The following is an 18849-nucleotide window of genomic DNA, read 5'->3' as shown; positions in this document are numbered from 1 at the left end:
TGTTTAACCCCTAAGGAGCAGGCTACTCCTGAACCTCAAATTCAGCCTCCTACTCCTTTTTCAGGTAAACGATCAGTTTTCAGAGATTTCAAAAATGCATGCAATTTGTTATTTACTTTGAGACCTAGGACTTACCATAGTGAGAGAATAAAAGTTTGCACTACTATATCTTACTTACTGGGGGAACCTAGAACATGGGCCAATAGGCTGTATGAAACAAACGATCCTGTAATGGATTCATTGCAGGATTTTTTCTCTGCTATGTCTATCTTATATGAGGACACTAACACACAGATTAACGCAGAGACCAAACTGCGAGCTCTTAAACAGGGCAAAAGAACCGTGGAAGAGTTCATCACTGACTTTCAGATGTGGGCTTCAGACTCCAAATGGAATGAGGTCAGCCTCAGAAATCAGTTCAGGCTGGGATTATCTGAGAGCTTAAAAGATGAGCTCTCACGAATAGAAATGCCTGAGACATTATCAGCTCTCATAAAAGTCTGCATTACTCTGGACAGACGTCTAAGAGAGCGCAAAGTAGAAAAATCAGTTTATGAGACACTCTCTAGACGCACTTATCCCTCACCTACATCACAAGAAAAGACTTTATCTAACCCTATACCTATGGAAATAGGAACTATAAGGGGTCCACTTACCTCAGAAGAAAAGATAAGACGAAGATTGTCAAATCTCTGTTTATATTGTGCACATAAGGAGCACTCTGTTAGTGAATGTCCATTACTATCAAAACAAAGAAAGGGTAAGACAGAATCTATCAAACAAATATATAACACCTCTAAGACACAACATCTAACTATTCCCCTTTCCTTACAGTGGGATCAAGACAACCTACAGACTGAAGGACTAATAGATTCTGGGGCGACTGGAAATTATATTGACACTGATTATGTAAAAAAGAATAAAATACCCACTGTGTGCAAAGCAAACCCAGTTTTTGTGAAGTTAATTGATGGTACATTCATTCAGAAGGGACCAATCACTCATCACACCATACCACTTTTAATAACCACATCCAAGGCACACACTGAATATGTAACTTTTGATATTATACCTATAGCACAGCACTCAGTCATCTTAGGTTATACATGGTTAGTTATTCATAATCCTGAAATAGATTGGACACAAAACACAGTAAACCTAAACTCAACCTATTGTACTAAGACTTGCTATCCTCACTGTTCTATAGCTACTATGGAGCAGGGTATTCCATGTGTATATCAGGATCTGGCAGACGTATTCGATTTGAAAGAAGCTGAAAATTTGCCTCCACATAGAGCATTTTACTGCCCCATTGACATTATTCCAGGATCACAAATACCTCATGACAAAATTTATCCAATGAACCAAAATGAGCTCCAAGATTTACGTACCTATTTGGATGATAATCTGAGAAAGGGTTTCATTACTCATTCAACCTCTCCAGCAGCGGCTGGGATATTCTTTGTAAAAAACAAAGATGGAACTTTACGTCCAATTATCGACTACAGAGCTCTAAATAAGATCACAGTAAAGAACCGATATCCACTCCCTTTAATCCCTGAGTTACTAGAAAGACTTACGGGGGCCACTGTATTTTCAAAACTGGATTTAAAAGGAGCTTATAATCTAATCCGTATCAAGAAGGGTGATGAGTGGAAGACTGCTTTCCGCACCAGATACGGATTGTTCCAATATAACGTTATGCCCTTCGGATTATGCAATGCTCCGGCAACCTTCCAGCATTTCATAAATGAGATATTCCACGATCTCACAGATGTTTGCGTCATAATCTATTTGGATGATATCTTAATATATTCAAAAAATATGGCTGAACATGAGAAACACGTTCGTTGGGTTTTAACTAGACTTAGACAAAATAAGTTATACGCTAAGTTAGAAAAATGTATCTTTCATACATCAGAAATAAAATTCTTGGGCTATATTCTAAAACCCAACAAGATTGAGATGGATCAACAAAAGATTCAGGCTATTATAGAATGGCCAAAACCTACTACCACACGCTCACTCCAGAGGTTTCTGGGGTTTGCAAATTTTTACAGGAAATTTATCAAAGGGTTTTCCTCAGTTGTAAAACCACTATCTCAACTAACTAGTAGCAATCATAAATTCTGTTGGACAAAAGAGTCCCAAGAAGCTTTTACTAAGCTAAAAGAGCTTTTCACCTCAGCACCAGTTTTAACTTTACCAGACTACAATCAAGCATTCATATTGGAAGTAGATGCTTCCAATTCTGGAATTGGAGCAGTATTATCACAACAGAACAGGGACACCAAACTGATTCATCCCATTGCTTTCTATTCAAAGACTTTCTTACCAGCAGAAAGTAATTATTCTATTGGTGACAAAGAGTTACTAGCTATAAAACGTTCACTAGAACATTGGCGACACCTCTTAGAAGGAACTAAAGAACCCTTTCTGATTTATACCGATCATAAGAACCTAGAATACTTAAGGACTAACAAGACACTTTCTTCCCGTCAAGTAAGATGGGCACTTTTTATGGATCGGTTCAATTTTTTAATAACATACCGACCAGGAAGTGCAAATGCGAAAGCTGACGCTTTATCAAGACAGTTTGATTCCAGTTTGCCACAACACATCTCAACACCAATTATACCAGAAGAAAAATTTTTGGGAGCACTCACTGGTTTAGAGACTGAAATATTATCAGCTCTGAAAGATGAGACTTCAATACCACCAGAGTGCGTTAAGGATTCAACAACAGGATTATTTTACCATAATGGAAGATTATTCATTCCTGAGTCTCAACGACAACTCATATTGAACAATACCCATGACAATGTATTATCTGGACATACAGGAATCCAAAAAACCATTGAGTTAACTAAAAGGAACTTTTGGTGGCCTCATATGGAAAAGACTATTTCTGACTACGTCATAGGCTGTGATGTCTGTGCCAGAAACAAGGCTGAGCATAGGAAACCTATAGGTTACCTGACGTCACTGCCGATTCCTGATAGACCATGGAGTACCATATCCATGGACTTCATTGTTGATTTACCAGATTCACAACATTATAATACAATATTTGTTGTAGTGGATCAATTAACCAAATTAGCTCACTTCACACCTTTAAAGGCTCTTCCTAGTGCCTTTATAACAGCAAAAGCATTCATTAGAGCTATTGTTCGCCTACATGGTTTACCATCCACAATTATAACTGACAGGGGTACTCAATTCACCTCCGCTTTCTGGAGATCACTCTGTAAGTCACTAAAGATTGACACACGATACTCCACAGCATTCCACCCACAAACCAATGGGTTAACCGAAATTTAAATCAAACATTAGAACAGTACCTCAGGTGTTATATTACACATTTACAAGATGATTGGGTAACATACCTCCCTTTGGCAGAATTTTCATACAATAACTCTCTATCCTCTTCAACAAAGATGTCCCCATTTTTTGCCACATATGGTTATCACCCCACATCAATCACACTTTCAAATACTCCAGTCAATTCTCCAGGTGCTACAACTTATCTCAATACCTTACAAGATCGATTAGAACAAATAAAGGCACACCTCGTTCAAGCTAAAGACAGACAAAAACATTATTATGACCAAAGACACAGACCCTCACCAGACTATAAGTTAGGTGATCAGGTACTTCTTTCTACTAAATATCTAAGGTTACAGATACCAAGTAAAAAATTAGCTAATCAGTATATAGGACCTTTTTCAATTGACAAAATCATCAATCCTAATGCAGTGAGATTAAAGCTACCACAACATTACAATCACAGTTTATGATCTTAGTAAATATAACCATTTTGCTGAGACTTAAAACACAAGAGCAACAAAACCAATTTTATATTGGTCAGGAGTATTACAAATAGTTTCAACTAGATCCGGGTAGGTTTCAAGGCTAGCCAATGTGTGGGATAGAGAGGTCCTCAGAGTTTTATCTGGTATAGAATTGGAATCAGAATTATCTTCATCTGAGGCCCCTTGGTGGATAGATGGGGTAAAGCGGTAGTGCTCTAGCATTCATTTCTTCTGTGTACCCGCCTGTTTTGACTTCTTTCTTTGGCTGTGTGACATTGTTAGACTATAAGCAGGGTGGGTCTCTTAACATTCACTTTATATATGAGGTTGCTGCATCAGTTGGGCTAAACCCCAGATTTTCCAGTAATAAAGAAATGGAATAGGACAGGGAGATAGAACTTTTTATGGATTTTCATCTGTGCCCATATTTAATTCCGGATTCGGACTACTTAAAGGTACAGCTCTCTCTAATGCATAGGATGGAGACCACCAGAGACAGGATATTACAATACACGACATCTCCATACCCCTCTCCCAAAAAAAAACTATCAAAAGGCAAATGCCATTTAGGGCGACATACAGAGAGGGGTAGGTGTCACCGAAGCAGCAGGCCCCTGGAGTAGTAGCTAGCAAGGTAGTGGTCAAACACCTATTTCTTTTCCAACAGGTGTCTAACAATAATATATGGTTTCTTCAGTCTAGTTGCAGACTTCTGTATTTAAAGTAATTAAAGATGGCGTTTTTCCCGCCTCTCCAAATCCTTGCTGTGTGTGGGTTCAAATAATGTTATGCGTGTCTATTATTTTTTCCCCTTCTTTATGTACTGTTATATCTTCTCAATCCTCTGAAGGGGGATCAGGTCTTATACAATTATCAGAATTTTTGTGGCCTCCTGCCAGCTGTCTAGGCTTGTAATCAGGTAATGCACTGCTTAAATAGGGATCTTAACTTATCTCTGTGGGTCAGTTGTGGTTCCTACAGTTAAATGTCCTTATTTGCTTACCTCTTGCAGGCTACTGTGCACCGGACGATGCTGGGTGCTATCCTTGGTCTTTGTGGTGTTTAGGCCCACTTTCAATTTGCAGAGTAGGCTGAAGCCACGGTCTTTCCTGAGGCTGTACTGGTCCTGTTAGTCCAGGGAATTTTGTTGCACTTTTTCTTTTAAATACTCCTTACCGGATCAACCAGCTTGCTTTTAGATGGTGCTGCCACCGATTTACCTCCTGTTTACCGTGGTTTTTCACCTTTTATAAGGTGTTTTTAAACACTTTTTGGCAGAGCTCTTTCACTTTGCTTCTGCTCACACTGGCGGTTAGCTCTGCCCCCTTCAATCTGTTTTTTTATGTTTCTGGGGTCCTCCTGGGTCTCCTACCATAGCGTCCCTTTTTATTCAGATGGCGATGTATAGTGCGAGATGACACATTTGTACCCTATGCCTGAAGGTCAGCTTGAATTTGTCTGGAAGTTGATCGAGGTTCTTTATCCGCCATTCGAACAATCCTTTGTTGCAATTTTTTATCATTTTTTCTCTTTTTCGTCCACGTCAAGGGAGATTAGCTACAGTGCCATGGGCTGTAAACTTCTTGACAGTGGACACAACCTTGAGATTGTCCATTCTTTTCCACTATTTTTGTTTTCAAATCCTCAGACAATTCTTTGCTGCTCTTTCTCTTCTCCATGCTCAGCGTGGCCCACAGAGACACACAACAGAAAGGTTGAGTAATTTTCATTCACCATTTTAACTGGTTACTGGAGTGATTTCTATACTGCCAGCATCTGTTAAAGGGCCATGATACCCACATGTTGAAACACTTGAAAGTGATGCAGCAAAGCTGCACAAAGCTGACTAGAAAATATCACCTGAACATCTCTATGTAAAAAAGAAAGATATTTTACCTCAAAAGTTCCTCAGTAGCCACATCCCATTGTAAAGGACTTCTAAGCAGCAAATCAGTATGTCTGTCCCGGGACAGCTAAGGGAGTGAGCTTTGTAAACACTCTTCTTATTTCCCTATTCAGTTTAAGGAAGTTTACTATGAAATCTCATGAGAGTTAAGTCAAGCCACACAGTTAATTAGAAAATTTCCGTGGAGGTGGACATGGGGCAAGCTGGATAATTGGCCAGTTCTGGTTAAAGCAGGTTTATTTTCTATTTCTCCTTGGTACTCTCACTTGGCTGCGCATAAAGGAAGAAACAATATTGAAAAACTAGCTCATAAGTGGACAAACCTTATCTCAGTTAATATTGATCAAGAGAGACATGTCTTGCGCTCCATAGCCTTGCTTCATGACGCTACTATAGCAGAGACCTGGAGGGGATCCCATATAAAGTTAATTCAATTAACTTAATACTAGCCAGATAAAGGGCACAGATGGCACAATACAAATTTTAACAATTGCCCTAAATGTAGATTACCAGCTGCAGATTTAATGCACCTGATGTGGGCTTGCCTCAAACTACAACAGTTTTGGAGTAAAATTGAATTCTGGCTATTAAAGGTATTGAAAATAACCCCCATTAAGCTTACAGGGCCAGACATTATTTTTTTGATAGGCAAGGACTCAGCCTTAAAGGATTTGAAGATAATAAACTTAACCATTTTAGCGGCTAGAAACTTGATATTTAAAAAATGGAAGAGTAGATCGACACCTTCAATAGCGGAGGTAAAGAACTATCTTAAAAAACAATATCTAGGACTTCCAGTGGGAGGGCTCAGTGAACGGCAGCAAAGAACGAGAGCTCCGACATTGAGAGCGGAAAAACATTATAATAGCTGATTTATTGCTGCCATTCCACCTTCCCCACAGTTATATCTTGTCGGGTATTCCTCCAACGGATATCATCGACCGATTAGGATTACTGTGCAGAGCCTATCACCTGCTCTAGCCCCCGGTGGTGTTAGGGTGTTGATACCCACGTGGGTGATTAGCAATGGAGTCAGAATGGGACATTGCGGTACAGATAACTGCAACTTTTATGCCTATTTTCGAGAGTTTATTCCTAAGCTACGGAAATCTACATGCAGCGGTCCAGGCAACTAAGAGGTCCTGCCCCATAAGAACTGACAAAGAACCGTTGCTGGCAATTACCCCTATAATCGCTAATACGGACCCACGATGTCAACAACAATTGAAGCATGACTCTGCAAGTGACTCCATGTTGTCGGATGATACACAGCCTGACTCCTCCAATGGCAGAGCTTCAACTCGCACTCCTTGGATATCCTCTGTGCCGAATGAGGCTACCTACTCCAGTTCAAAACCCGCTTTGAGTGATTACACTATAGAAGCTCCACTACATATCGCTCTTTCCTGCTTACCTATACCGACAGCAGATCGGCCCTCCATACAACCAGGGCGCTGGATGATCGCTCATTCTGCAAATGCTGACACGTTCTCTCGCAAAAGGAATGTAATGGAACCCAAGATTCAAAAAGACTTTATGACGCAGGACTTGGAGATAAGAAGAAACTGTGTGACACCTTTTACTTCACGGCATCTGCTGTTGTACAGGCAAAGCGAAGCGATCTATGGTTTTAACTCTTTGTGGGTTAAGAAATACAGGAGTGGAATCGGCTAAATGGACATACTCTAGATCCGACTGGCTGAGTAGATTAGCCTCATTATCATAGTAGAAGTTTTCTGTTGCATGGCTAATTTACATATCCGCTATATTTTAGCTGTAATGTCGATGGAAAAAGCCTTGTCATGTTAGACATTTCCTGAATGTGTTCTTTGGTTTGGTTCTTAATCCTGGCCCCGTTGGCTATTTGTTTTATTTTGTTCTAATGGGTGTTGGCTGAACTTAACTAATTTTTTCCATATAATAGGGGGTTAACTACTTTGTTGCCTCATTTATCTGAGCAATAAGATGATGTGTAATTTTTTATTCTACACATAAAACTACAATGTCAGGCTGCTATCTCCATACCTTAACTTTATTTTATTATTTTTGTTTTATTTACCTCGTGACATACTTTATGACAATCTACATACGGTTAATGCTGTCTGAGGTACGAGTCACTTGAAGGAAGGGAATTCTCTGATACTGTATGCCCATAGATAGAAACTGGCATTCTATTCCTGATAGGAGACAGTCACATGATTATCTTCCGATTGTATTTACATCTTATTACCTTAGAATCTTGTAACTGAGAATTATGACCATGAACACTAGATCTCACACATAGGGGGGTAGTTATCAAGCCGTCAACCTCAAATACGCTGGAATTCCGCAGCGTATTTGTGGCGAGGCTGATTCACCTTAGTTATCAAAGGCTAGAGACCGGCAAAAGTAGAATTTAGTGACGTAAGCTTTGATCCGCCGGACTCAGTCTGACACAGATTGATTCTTACGTCACTCCAGATGTTCCGCACACAAGTGCGGCACAATCTGACTACTTTTGCTAGTTATCAAAAAACTAGCAGGTACGCTCGGCACTTTTCCGGCCCAGCGTACCTGGTTTTCAATCCACCGCCCTTCAGGTGGCGGATCCCATAGGAATCAATGGGAGTCTGACCATAGCGAAAGCTCATGTTCGCTGCTGCCAGACATCCCATTGATTCCTATGGGAGCTGTCTGCACCTAACACCCTAACATGTACCCCGAGTCTAAACACCCCTAATCTGTCCCCCCCTACACCGCCGCAACTAAATAAACTGTTTTCCCCCTAAACCGCCGCTCCCGGAGCCCACCGCCACTATAATAAACGGATTAACCCCTAAACCGCCGCTCTCGGACCCGCCGCCACAATAATAAATATGTTAACCCCCTATACCGGCGCCCCCGGAGCCCCCCGCAACTAAATAAAGTTAGTAACCCCTAAACCACCGCTCATAGACCCCGCCGCAACTCTTATAAATGTATTAACCCCTAAACCGCAGCTCCCGGACACCGCCGCCACCTACATTATACCTACGAACCCCTATCCTGCCCCCCCTACACCATCACCACCTATAATAAATTTATTAACCCCTATCCTGCCCACCCTACACCGCCGCCACTGTAATCAATTTATTAACCCCTAAACCTAAGTCTAACACTAAACCTAACACCCCCCTAACTTAAATATTAATTAAATAAATCTAAATAATATTTCTATTATTAACTAAATGAATCCTATTTAAAACTAAATACTTACCTATAAAATAAACCCTAATATAGCTACAATATAAATAATAATTATACTGTAGATATCTTAGGATTTTTTTTTATTTTACAGGCATCTTTCAATTTATTTTAACTAGGTACAATAGCTATTAAATAGTTATTAACTATTTAATAGCTTACCTAGCTAAAATAAAGAGAAATTTACCTGTAAAATAAATCCTAACCTAAGTTACAATTACACCTAACACTACACTATACTTTAATAAATTATTCCTATTTAAACTAAATACTTACCTGTAAAATAACCCTAAGATAGCTACAATATAATTAATAATTACATTGTAGCTATTTTAGAATTTATGTTTATTTTACAGGTAACTTTGTATTTATTTTAGCTAGTTAGAATAGTTATTAAATAGTTATTAACTATTTAATAACTACCTAGCTAAAAGAAATACAAAATTACCTGTAAAATAAATCCTAACCAAAGTTACAATTAAACCTAACACTACACTATCATTAAATTAATTAAATAAATTAGCTAAAATAACTACAATTAAATACAATTACATAAACTAACTAAAGTACAAAAAATAAAAAAGCTAAGTTACAAAAAATAAAAAAAATAAGTTACAAACATTTCAAAAATATTACAACAATTTTAAGCTACTTACACCTAATCTAAGCCCCCTAATAAAATAACAAAGCCCCCCAAAATAAAAAAATGCCCTACCCTATTCTAAATTAAAAAAGTTCAAAGCTCTTTTACCTTACCAGCCCTTAAAAGGGCCTTTTGCGGGGCATGCCCCAAAGAAAACAGCTCTTTTGCCTGTAAAAGAAAAATACAACCCCCCCAACATTAAAACCCATCACCCACATACCCCTAATCTAACCCAAACCCCCCTTAATAAAACCTAACACTACCCCCTGAAGATCATCCTACCTTGAGTCGTCTTCACTCAGCCGAGCCACCGATGTAACCGAAGAAGAGATCCGGAGCGGCAGAAGTGATCCTCCAAGGGGCGCGGAAGAAGTCTTCCATCCGATGAAGTGATCATCCAAGGGGCGCTGAAGAAGTCTTCCATCCGGGCGATGTCATCTTCCAAGCGGCACTGAAGAAGTCTTCCATCCGGGCGATGTCATCTTCCAAGCGGGGTCTTCAAACTTCTTTTTTCAGGATCCATCTTCATCCCGCCGACGCGGAACATCCTTCTTCCCCGACGGACTAACGACGAATGAAGGCTCCTTTAAGGGACGTCATCCAAGATGGCATCCCTTCAATTCCGATTGGCTGATAGGATTCTATCAGCCAATAGGAATTAAGGTAGGAAAAATCTGATTGGCTGATTGAATCAGCCAATCAGATTGAGCTTGCATTCTATTGGCTGTTCCGATCAGATTTTTCTACCTTAATTCCGATTGGCTGATAGAATCCTATCAGCCAATCGGAATTGAAGGGACGCCATCTTGGATGACGTCCCTTAAAGGAGCCTTCATTCGTCGTTAGTCCGTCGGGGAAGAAGGATGTTCCGCGTCGGCGGGATGAAGATGGATCCTGAAGAAAGAAGATTGAAGACTCCGCTTGGAAGATGACATCCCCCGGATGGAAGACTTCTTCAGCGCCGCTTGGAAGATGACATCGCCCGGATGGAAGACTCCTTCAGCGCCCCTTGGAAGATCACTTCATCGGATGGAAGACTTCTTCTGTGCCCCTTGGAGGATCACTTCTGCCGCTCCGGATCTCCTCTTCGGTTCCATCGGTGGCTCGGCTGAGTGAAGACGACTCAAGGTAGGATGATCTTCAGGGGGTAGTGTTAGGTTTTATTAAGGGGGGTTTGGGTTAGATTAGGGGTATGTGGGTGATGGGTTTTAATGTTGGGGGGGTTGTATTTTTCTTTTACAGGCAAAAGAGCTGTTTTCTTTGGGGCATGCCCCGCAAAAGGCCCTTTTAAGGGCTGGTAAGTTAAAAGAGCTTTGAACTTTTTTAAATTAGAATAGGGTAGGGCTTTTTTTTATTTTGGGGGGCTTTGTTATTTTATTAGGGGGCTTAAATTAGGTGTAAGTAGCTTAAAATTGTTGTAATATTTTTGAAATGTTTGTAACTTATTTTTTTTATTTTTTGTAACTTAGCTTTTTTATTTTTTGTACTTTAGTTAGTTTATGTAATTGTATTTAATTGTAGTTATTTGTAGCTAATTTATTTAATTAATTTAATGATAGTGTAGTGTTAGGTTTAATTGTAACTTAGGTTAGGATTTATTTTACAGGTAATTTTGTATTTCTTTTAGCTAGGTAGTTATTAAATAGTTAATAACTATTCTAACTAGCTAAAATAAATACAAAGTTACCTGTAAAATAAACATAAATCCTAAAATAGCTACAATGTAATTATTAATTATATTGTAGCTATCTTAGGGTTTATTTTACAGGAAAGTATTTAGTTTAAATAGGAATAATTTATTAAAGTATAGTGTAGTGTTAGGTGTAATTGTAACTTAGGTTAGGATTTATTTTACAGGTAAATTTCTCTTTATTTTAGCTAGGTAAGCTATTAAATAGTTAATAACTATTTAATAGCTATTGTACCTAGTTAAAATAAATTGAAAGATGCCTGGAAAATAAAAGTAAATCCTAAGATAACTACAATATAATTATTAGTTATATTGTAGCTATATTAGGGTTTATTTTATAGGTAAGTATTTAGTTTTAAATAGGATTAATTTAGTTAATAATATAAATATTATTTAGATTTATTTAATTAATATTTAAGTTAGGGGGGTGTAGGGGGGGCAGGATAGGGGTTAATAAATGTATTATAGGTTGCGGCGGTATAGGGGGGGCAGGATAGGGGTTAATAAATTTATTATAGGTGGTGACGGTGTAAGGGGGGCAGATTAGGGGTTAATAAGTTTAATATAGGTTGCGGCGGGGTCCGGGAGCGGCGGTTTAGGGGTTAAACTATTTATTTAGTTGCGGCAAGGTCCGGGATCAGCAGGATAGGGGTTAATAACTTTATTATAGAGGGCGGCGGTATAGGGGGGGCAGGATAGGGGTTACTAGGTATAATGTAGGTGGTGGCGGTGTCCGGGAGCGGCGGTTTAGGGGTTAATACATTTATAAGAGTTGCGGCGGCGTCTAGGAGCGGCGGTTTAGGGGTTAGTAACTTTATTGAGTTGCGGGGGGCTCCGGGGGCGCCGGTATAGGGGGTAGAACAGTGTAGTTTAGTGTGGGTGCTTAGTGACAGGCTAGCAATAAAGCTTTCAAAAAGCCGAAGAGCAGCGAGATCGGATGAATGATAACTATCACAGTCCGCTGCTCATCGCCCCGTACTTGGTGCCCTGCTTTTTGACAGATTTATTGATAACTTAGGCGAAATTTTGCAGGTCCGCGGCGGCGATGGTAGGCGAGCTTAGGCGGGCGTATTGGGCCGGCGAAGGCAGGAAAGTTGACACGTTGATAACTAGAGGCCATAGTCTTGAACAGGAGCATAGCATAATTCAGCCCCATTTCTACAAAAGTGCCACACTTTAAATCTGTTATTGTTGTTCTGTTAATCCTGTTTTACTGTGTTTGATGCTACAAAATTGAGACACAATGGTTATTTCCTCCCGGCTTAGAAACTACCTATTATACCTACTGTGAGTCTACTGGTGTATACATAGACACTTCTTTGCATGGGAACAAGTCAGGAAAATTCATGCATAGGTGCTCACATGGTAATTTGTGTATCTCTTTTACGCTGTTTTTGCTCTTGTGATCTGCGAACCATATTTCTGTGCTATGGAGCAATAGGGGGAAACTAAATTTTAAATTGTAAAAGTTGTGTTTGCTTTGTTCTGTTTTATTTTATTTTATGTTAGTTTTTTTTATTTTCTAATTATTATTATAAAACCAGGAAGCACAGGTTCATCATCAAATGGCTCTTGACTAGCTCTTATATACCTCTAACTGCATCAATTAATTTTATATAGCACAAAGATCATGTGCTCAAGCTTGTACAGCCCATATATCTGAAATTAGGAACTGATGTTTTTCTATATCAAACTATAACAACTTTATCATTACTATTAGTGTTCTGCTGTTTAGTATCAAGCACTTATTTTAGACTGTGAATTGAAATTTTGTTCTTGCTCTACCCTGTACGTGCATATGCATACTCACTTGTTTGCGTACCTGGGTTTCTGCAATAAAAAGAATAAAAAAAACAAAAACAAAACAATATCTAGTTGAGCAATTAGCGACAGATCTAAATTCAGAATGTGAAATTGTTAGCTTCTTTAAAAAATGTTCATTAAAATATTTTCACCTAATGAAATTGATAACTTAATATTTCCATTTAGAAACACTGCAATTGTTTTGTTAGCTATCTGGTAATAAGATGAAGCACTACAAATATAGACATCCCATTTAACAATCTCCATTATTTAACCCCCCCCCCTTTTTTTTCTCTTCTTTTCTTTTTCCTAAACTACTCGGGGATAATCCTTAGTTTAGTAATATCTACATTGTGAGATTTCAAATTTTCTTATAAAATTTCCAACAAGACATCTTATATGGTTGAAAGAGAAAACAGCTCAGGACTATCATTTGATTGATATATTTGGCACAATGACTGTACATTTTGGTTTTGATTATTCGTACTTTTCTTCATGTCTACTTTACTTTGTATGAAATTAATACTGTATCGTCTTTATTAGAACATTGTTCTGTTTTCTTCTTTTTTGTTTAATAATTGGCTACATTGTTACATTGTTAACATAAAATAAAATAATTAATAAAAAAAAAATTGCATGCTCTTTCTAAATCATTTAATAAAAAATTTGGGTTTCATGTCCCTTTAATGTTAAAGCCCTTGGCCTGCCTTTTTTTCTAACACCTGAGACCTCCTATCTTTGAGCCTTTATAACTTTGGTGTGTAATATTATTATTGAATATTTTTTATTAGATACTAGGCGATAAGCCTGCCCAGAGGCAAAATTACTGAAAAAAATTAATGAAATTATCAAAAATAAAAAAAATTAAACCTAATCTAATACCCCTATAAACTAACCCCCCAAAATAAAAACACCCCCTAATCTAACAATAAACTACCAATAGCCCTTAAAAGGGCCTTTTGTAGGGCATTGCCCTAAGTTAAACAGCTCTTTTAACTAAAAAAATTACAAAGTACCCCATAAAAGTAAACCCCCCACCCACACAACCCCCCAAAATAAAAAAAAAACTAAGCTACCCATTGCCCCTAAAGGGGCATTTGTATGGGCACTTCCCTTAAAAGGTAAATCAGCTCTTTTGCTGCCCATTAAAAAATAAAAAAAATCCCTAATCTAAAAAAAAACCCAACCAAAAAACAACAACCTAAGTTTAACCCCAAAATAGGTATTCACAGCTCCTGAAGACCGGCGTTGAATGTTTTCTTCTAGATGACGGCGGAGCAGGACTGGCGATCGCGAAGCAGGACTGGCGGTCACGCAGCAGGACCGGCGTGGAGGATCCTCTTCATGCGGTCGCAGCCATATACTGAATATTGAATGCAAGGTAGCCCATTTAGATACCTTGCATTCCTATTGGCTGAAATTTTGAAATCAGCCAATAGGATCAGAGCTACTGAAATCATATTTGCTGATTTGAACAGTGGATAGGATTTCAGTAGCTCTCATCCTATTGGCTGATTTCAAAATTTCAGCCAATAGGAATGCAAGGTATCCCAATATAAATGGGGTACCTTGTATTCAATCTTCAGTGTGCGGCGGCGACCACATGAAGAGGAACCTCCACGCTGGTCCTGCTCCATGCTGCCTTCCCTCCAAATGAAGATAGAAGATGTCCCTGCGTTGGATGAATATGTCGCCGCCTGGAAGAAGACCTTCACTGCCGGACTTCAGGAACTGTGAGTACCTATTTCGGGGTTAGACTTAGGGGTTTTTTTATTTTTTGGGGTGGGCTTTTTTTTAGATTAGGGATTTTTTAATTTTTTAATGGGCAGCAAAAGAGCTGATTGCCATTTTAAGGTACTTTATTTAGGTTAAAAGAGCTGATCGCTTTAGGTAAATGCCCTACAAACAGCCCTTTAAGGGATATTGGTAGTTTAGTGTTAGTGGTTTTGTTTTTAGATTAGGAGATTTTTTATTTTAATGGGCAGCAAAAGAGCTGATGGGTAGCTTAGGTTTTTTTAGACTTAGGTTGTTGGGTGGGTGGTTTAACTGTTAGGGGGTACATTGTAATTTATTTAGGTAAAAGAGCTGTTCAACTTAGAGCAATGCCCTACAAAAACCTTTTTAAGGGCTATTGGTAGTTTAGTGTTAGATAAGGGTGTGTTTTTTTATTTTGCAGGGGCTTTTAATATAGGGATTGTTTAGGTTTAACAAAAATTCATTTTGGATAATTACGTTTCATTTTTTTCTGCAATTTTAGATTTTTTTATTTGTTGTAATTTTAGTGATTTTTTTGTAATGTTAGATTTTTTTAATTTTTGTAATATTAGTTTTTTTTTAAGTTTAATTTTAAATCTTGTAATTGTAATTACTTGTAATTGTAATTAATTGTAATTGTAATCTTGTAAGTAATTGGTGTTAATTTATGGGGTTTTAGGTTAGGGGGCTTAGTGATTAGATTGATTTTATTGCTTTGTGGGCGGTTTGTGGTTTAGGGGTTAATATTGCAATTAGGTAGTTGGCGTTGTGGAGGTTTTTGCGGTTTAGGGGTTAATAGTGTAATTAGGTAGTTTGTGTAGTGGGGGTTTGGCGATTTAAGGGTTAATATTTTAATTTGCGGATTAGGGGTTAATTACTTTATTATTTTGGGATGTGGGGGTTGGCTGTTTAGAGGTACATTTTGTGTTAGATGTTTGTTAATATGTCTTGCAGACGGTTAGTTTTTTTGTTAATACTTTGTGCAGGCGGTTAGGTTTTTTTTGTTAATACTTTGTGCGGGTGGTTAGTTTTTTTTTTTTTTTGTTAATACTTTGTATGGGCGGTTAAGTATTTTTTTGTTAATACTTCGTGTGGGCGGTTAGGTTTTTTTTGTTAATACTTTGTGCGGGCGGTTAAGTATTTTTTTGTTAATACTTTGTGTGGGGGCGGTTAGGTTTTTTTGTTATTATTTTGTGCGGGGGGTAGGTTTTTTGTTATTATTTCGTGTGGGCGTTATGGTAAATTTTAGACTATAAGAATGCTGCCATGAAAAATATTAGTTTGCATGTAAAACCACATATTTTTTTTTTTTTTTTTTAAAAGTGTATATATATATATATTTAATAATAAAAGATTTATAATCCTAATTGGTTTTGTCTATTCCTCCGCCTCCCTTCATTTCCTCTTTTGGCTGGGCTGTGATGTATAGAGCAGTTACTCTCTACACAAGCTTTCTAAGGGCTTTAAAGGGGCTGGACTTGAAGATTGTCATATGACACACACGTTGATTGGATGTTCACTGGAATAAATTGTCATAAATAAAAAAAGAGTTCATCCAAGTGGGCCGACATAACATTGTAATATAAGCATTACTATATGCACGTATTTAACCCTTTCACAGATGGATTGAAAACCAAAAAGGTAACCTATTCTTTTTAATAGCATGATCAATTAAATGGCATTTGATTAGTTAAGGTTTACCATCACTTTAACCAGAGATCTCAAAATAACAGAGTTAGGCCAAGACTGACAGCTTGTTGCTGAGGAGGATCACACGGTGATATCTTTTGTGCACATTGTTTTCTGATTTCTTGTATGTTTGTTTTTATTCTTGCGCTTTTTAAGTCTTTATTAAAACTTTTACCCTTAGAGTGGTTTTGCACTTGTGTTTCTCTTTGTTTCTTTCGCAGAACTCCACTGGGAGGCAGATCACAGACATCCCCCTCTTCATTGAACGGCATCCACTATAGTTCGGATTCTACCTCCCATTTAGGAAGCTTGGTCCCAGTGAAACTGTTTTGGAAAAGACTTTTAACATTGCGATCGGATAGATCGATAGATCATTATCAATAAGACTTTGTTGCAATCATGCCCCCTTGTGGAAAGGATTATTGCATTTTATGTTTACGTTGCACTTTTAACTATTGATACATTGTTCATGATATTTAGTGTTAGGAAGCGCAGCAGTATATGTAAATTGTTTGTTCATAATACAAGCAGTAACCCGATAAGCTCAAACCCTCACGATATACCCCTTAACTGCTCGGGCTCAAATGTTTACATTCCACTCATAATCTAGACCATTATAATTAAATTGCTGGTGCACACTTTATATATATATATATATATATATATATATATATATATATATATATATATATATATATATATATATATATATATATAAATAAAACTAGTTGTTTTCCTCTACTTTTAGATTTATTTATTTTTTAAATGTGATTTCAATAAATATTATATATATATATATATATATATATATATATATACATATATATACATATATATATATATATATATATATATATATATATATATATACAGTATCTCACAAAAGTGAGTTCACCCCTCACATTTTTTTTAATATTTTATTATACCTTTTCATGTGACAACACTGAAGACATGACACTTTGCTACATGTAAAGTAGTGAGTGTACAGCCTGTATAACAGTGTAAATTTGCTGTCCCCTCAATATAACTCAACACATAGTTATTAATGTCTAAACCGTTGGCAACAAAAGTGAGTACACCCCTTAGTGGAAATGTCCAAATTGGGCCCAAAGTGTCAATAATTTGTGTGGCCACCATTATTTTCCAGCCCTGCCTTAACCCTCTTGGGAATGGAGTTCACCAGAGCTTCACAGGTTGCCACTGGAGTCCAGACCATGACACTCCCACCACTATGCTTGACTGTAGGCAAGACACACTTGTCTTTGTACTCCTCACCTGGTTGCTGCCACACACGCTTGACACCATCTGAACCAAATAAGTTTATCTTGGTCTCATCAGCCCACAGGACATGGTTCCAGTAATCCATGTCCTTAGTCTGCATGTCTTCAGCAAACTGTTTGTGGCTTTATTGTGCATCATCTTTAGAAGAGGCTTCCTTCTGGGACGACAGCCTTGCAGACCAATTTGATGCAGTATCCAGCGTATGGTCTAAGGACTGACAGGCTGAACCCCCCACCCCTTCAACCTCTGCAGCAATGCTGGCCGCACTCATACGTATGTTTTCCAAAGACAAACTCTAGATATGAAGCTGAGCATGTGCACTCAACTTCTTTGGTCAACCATGGCAAGGCCTGTTCTGAGTGGAACCTGTCCTGTGATACCACTGTATGGTCTTGCCCACCGTGCTGCAGCTCAGTTTCAGGGTCTTGACAATCTTCTTATAGCCTAGGACATCTTTATGTAGAGCAACAATTCTTTTTTTCATATCCTCAGAGATTTCTTTGCCTTGAGGTGCCATGTTGAACTTCCAGTGACCAGTATGAGATAGTATGAGAGCGATAAATCCAAATTTAACACACTTGGTCCCCATTCACACCTGAGATCTTGTAACACTAACAAGTCACTTGGCACCGGGGAGGGGAAATGGCTAATTGGGCCCAATTTTGACATTTCCACTTAGGGGTATACTCACTTTTTTGCCAATGGTTTAGACTTTAATGGCTGTGTTGAGTTATTTTGAGGGGACAGCAAATTTACACTGAGAGCAACAAATTCCACGAACACTCAAAAGCGTGTGATAAAACTTGACCTTTATTAGCATCCAAAGTTAAAACATATTTGTAATCCTTAGCAGCAAAGTCGGAATGGTGGTAGGGGTGTCCCCTGGACCTGCTGATGTGTTTCGGCCTTGTGGCCGTAGTCGTAGCTGCAGTCCTTTGCCTCATCCAGCCTTTTAACATGTTAAAACTGTTTCTATTAGTTAAGAACACAATTGGGGGATGCCCCTATCACTACATCTCAACACTATGTGTCTTCATTTATTCATAAT

The sequence above is a fragment of the Bombina bombina genome, chromosome 3 (assembly GCF_027579735.1).
Source record: "Bombina bombina isolate aBomBom1 chromosome 3, aBomBom1.pri, whole genome shotgun sequence".
Classification (NCBI taxonomy): domain Eukaryota; kingdom Metazoa; phylum Chordata; class Amphibia; order Anura; family Bombinatoridae; genus Bombina; species Bombina bombina.
Note: the sequence above shows the minus strand (reverse complement) of the source record.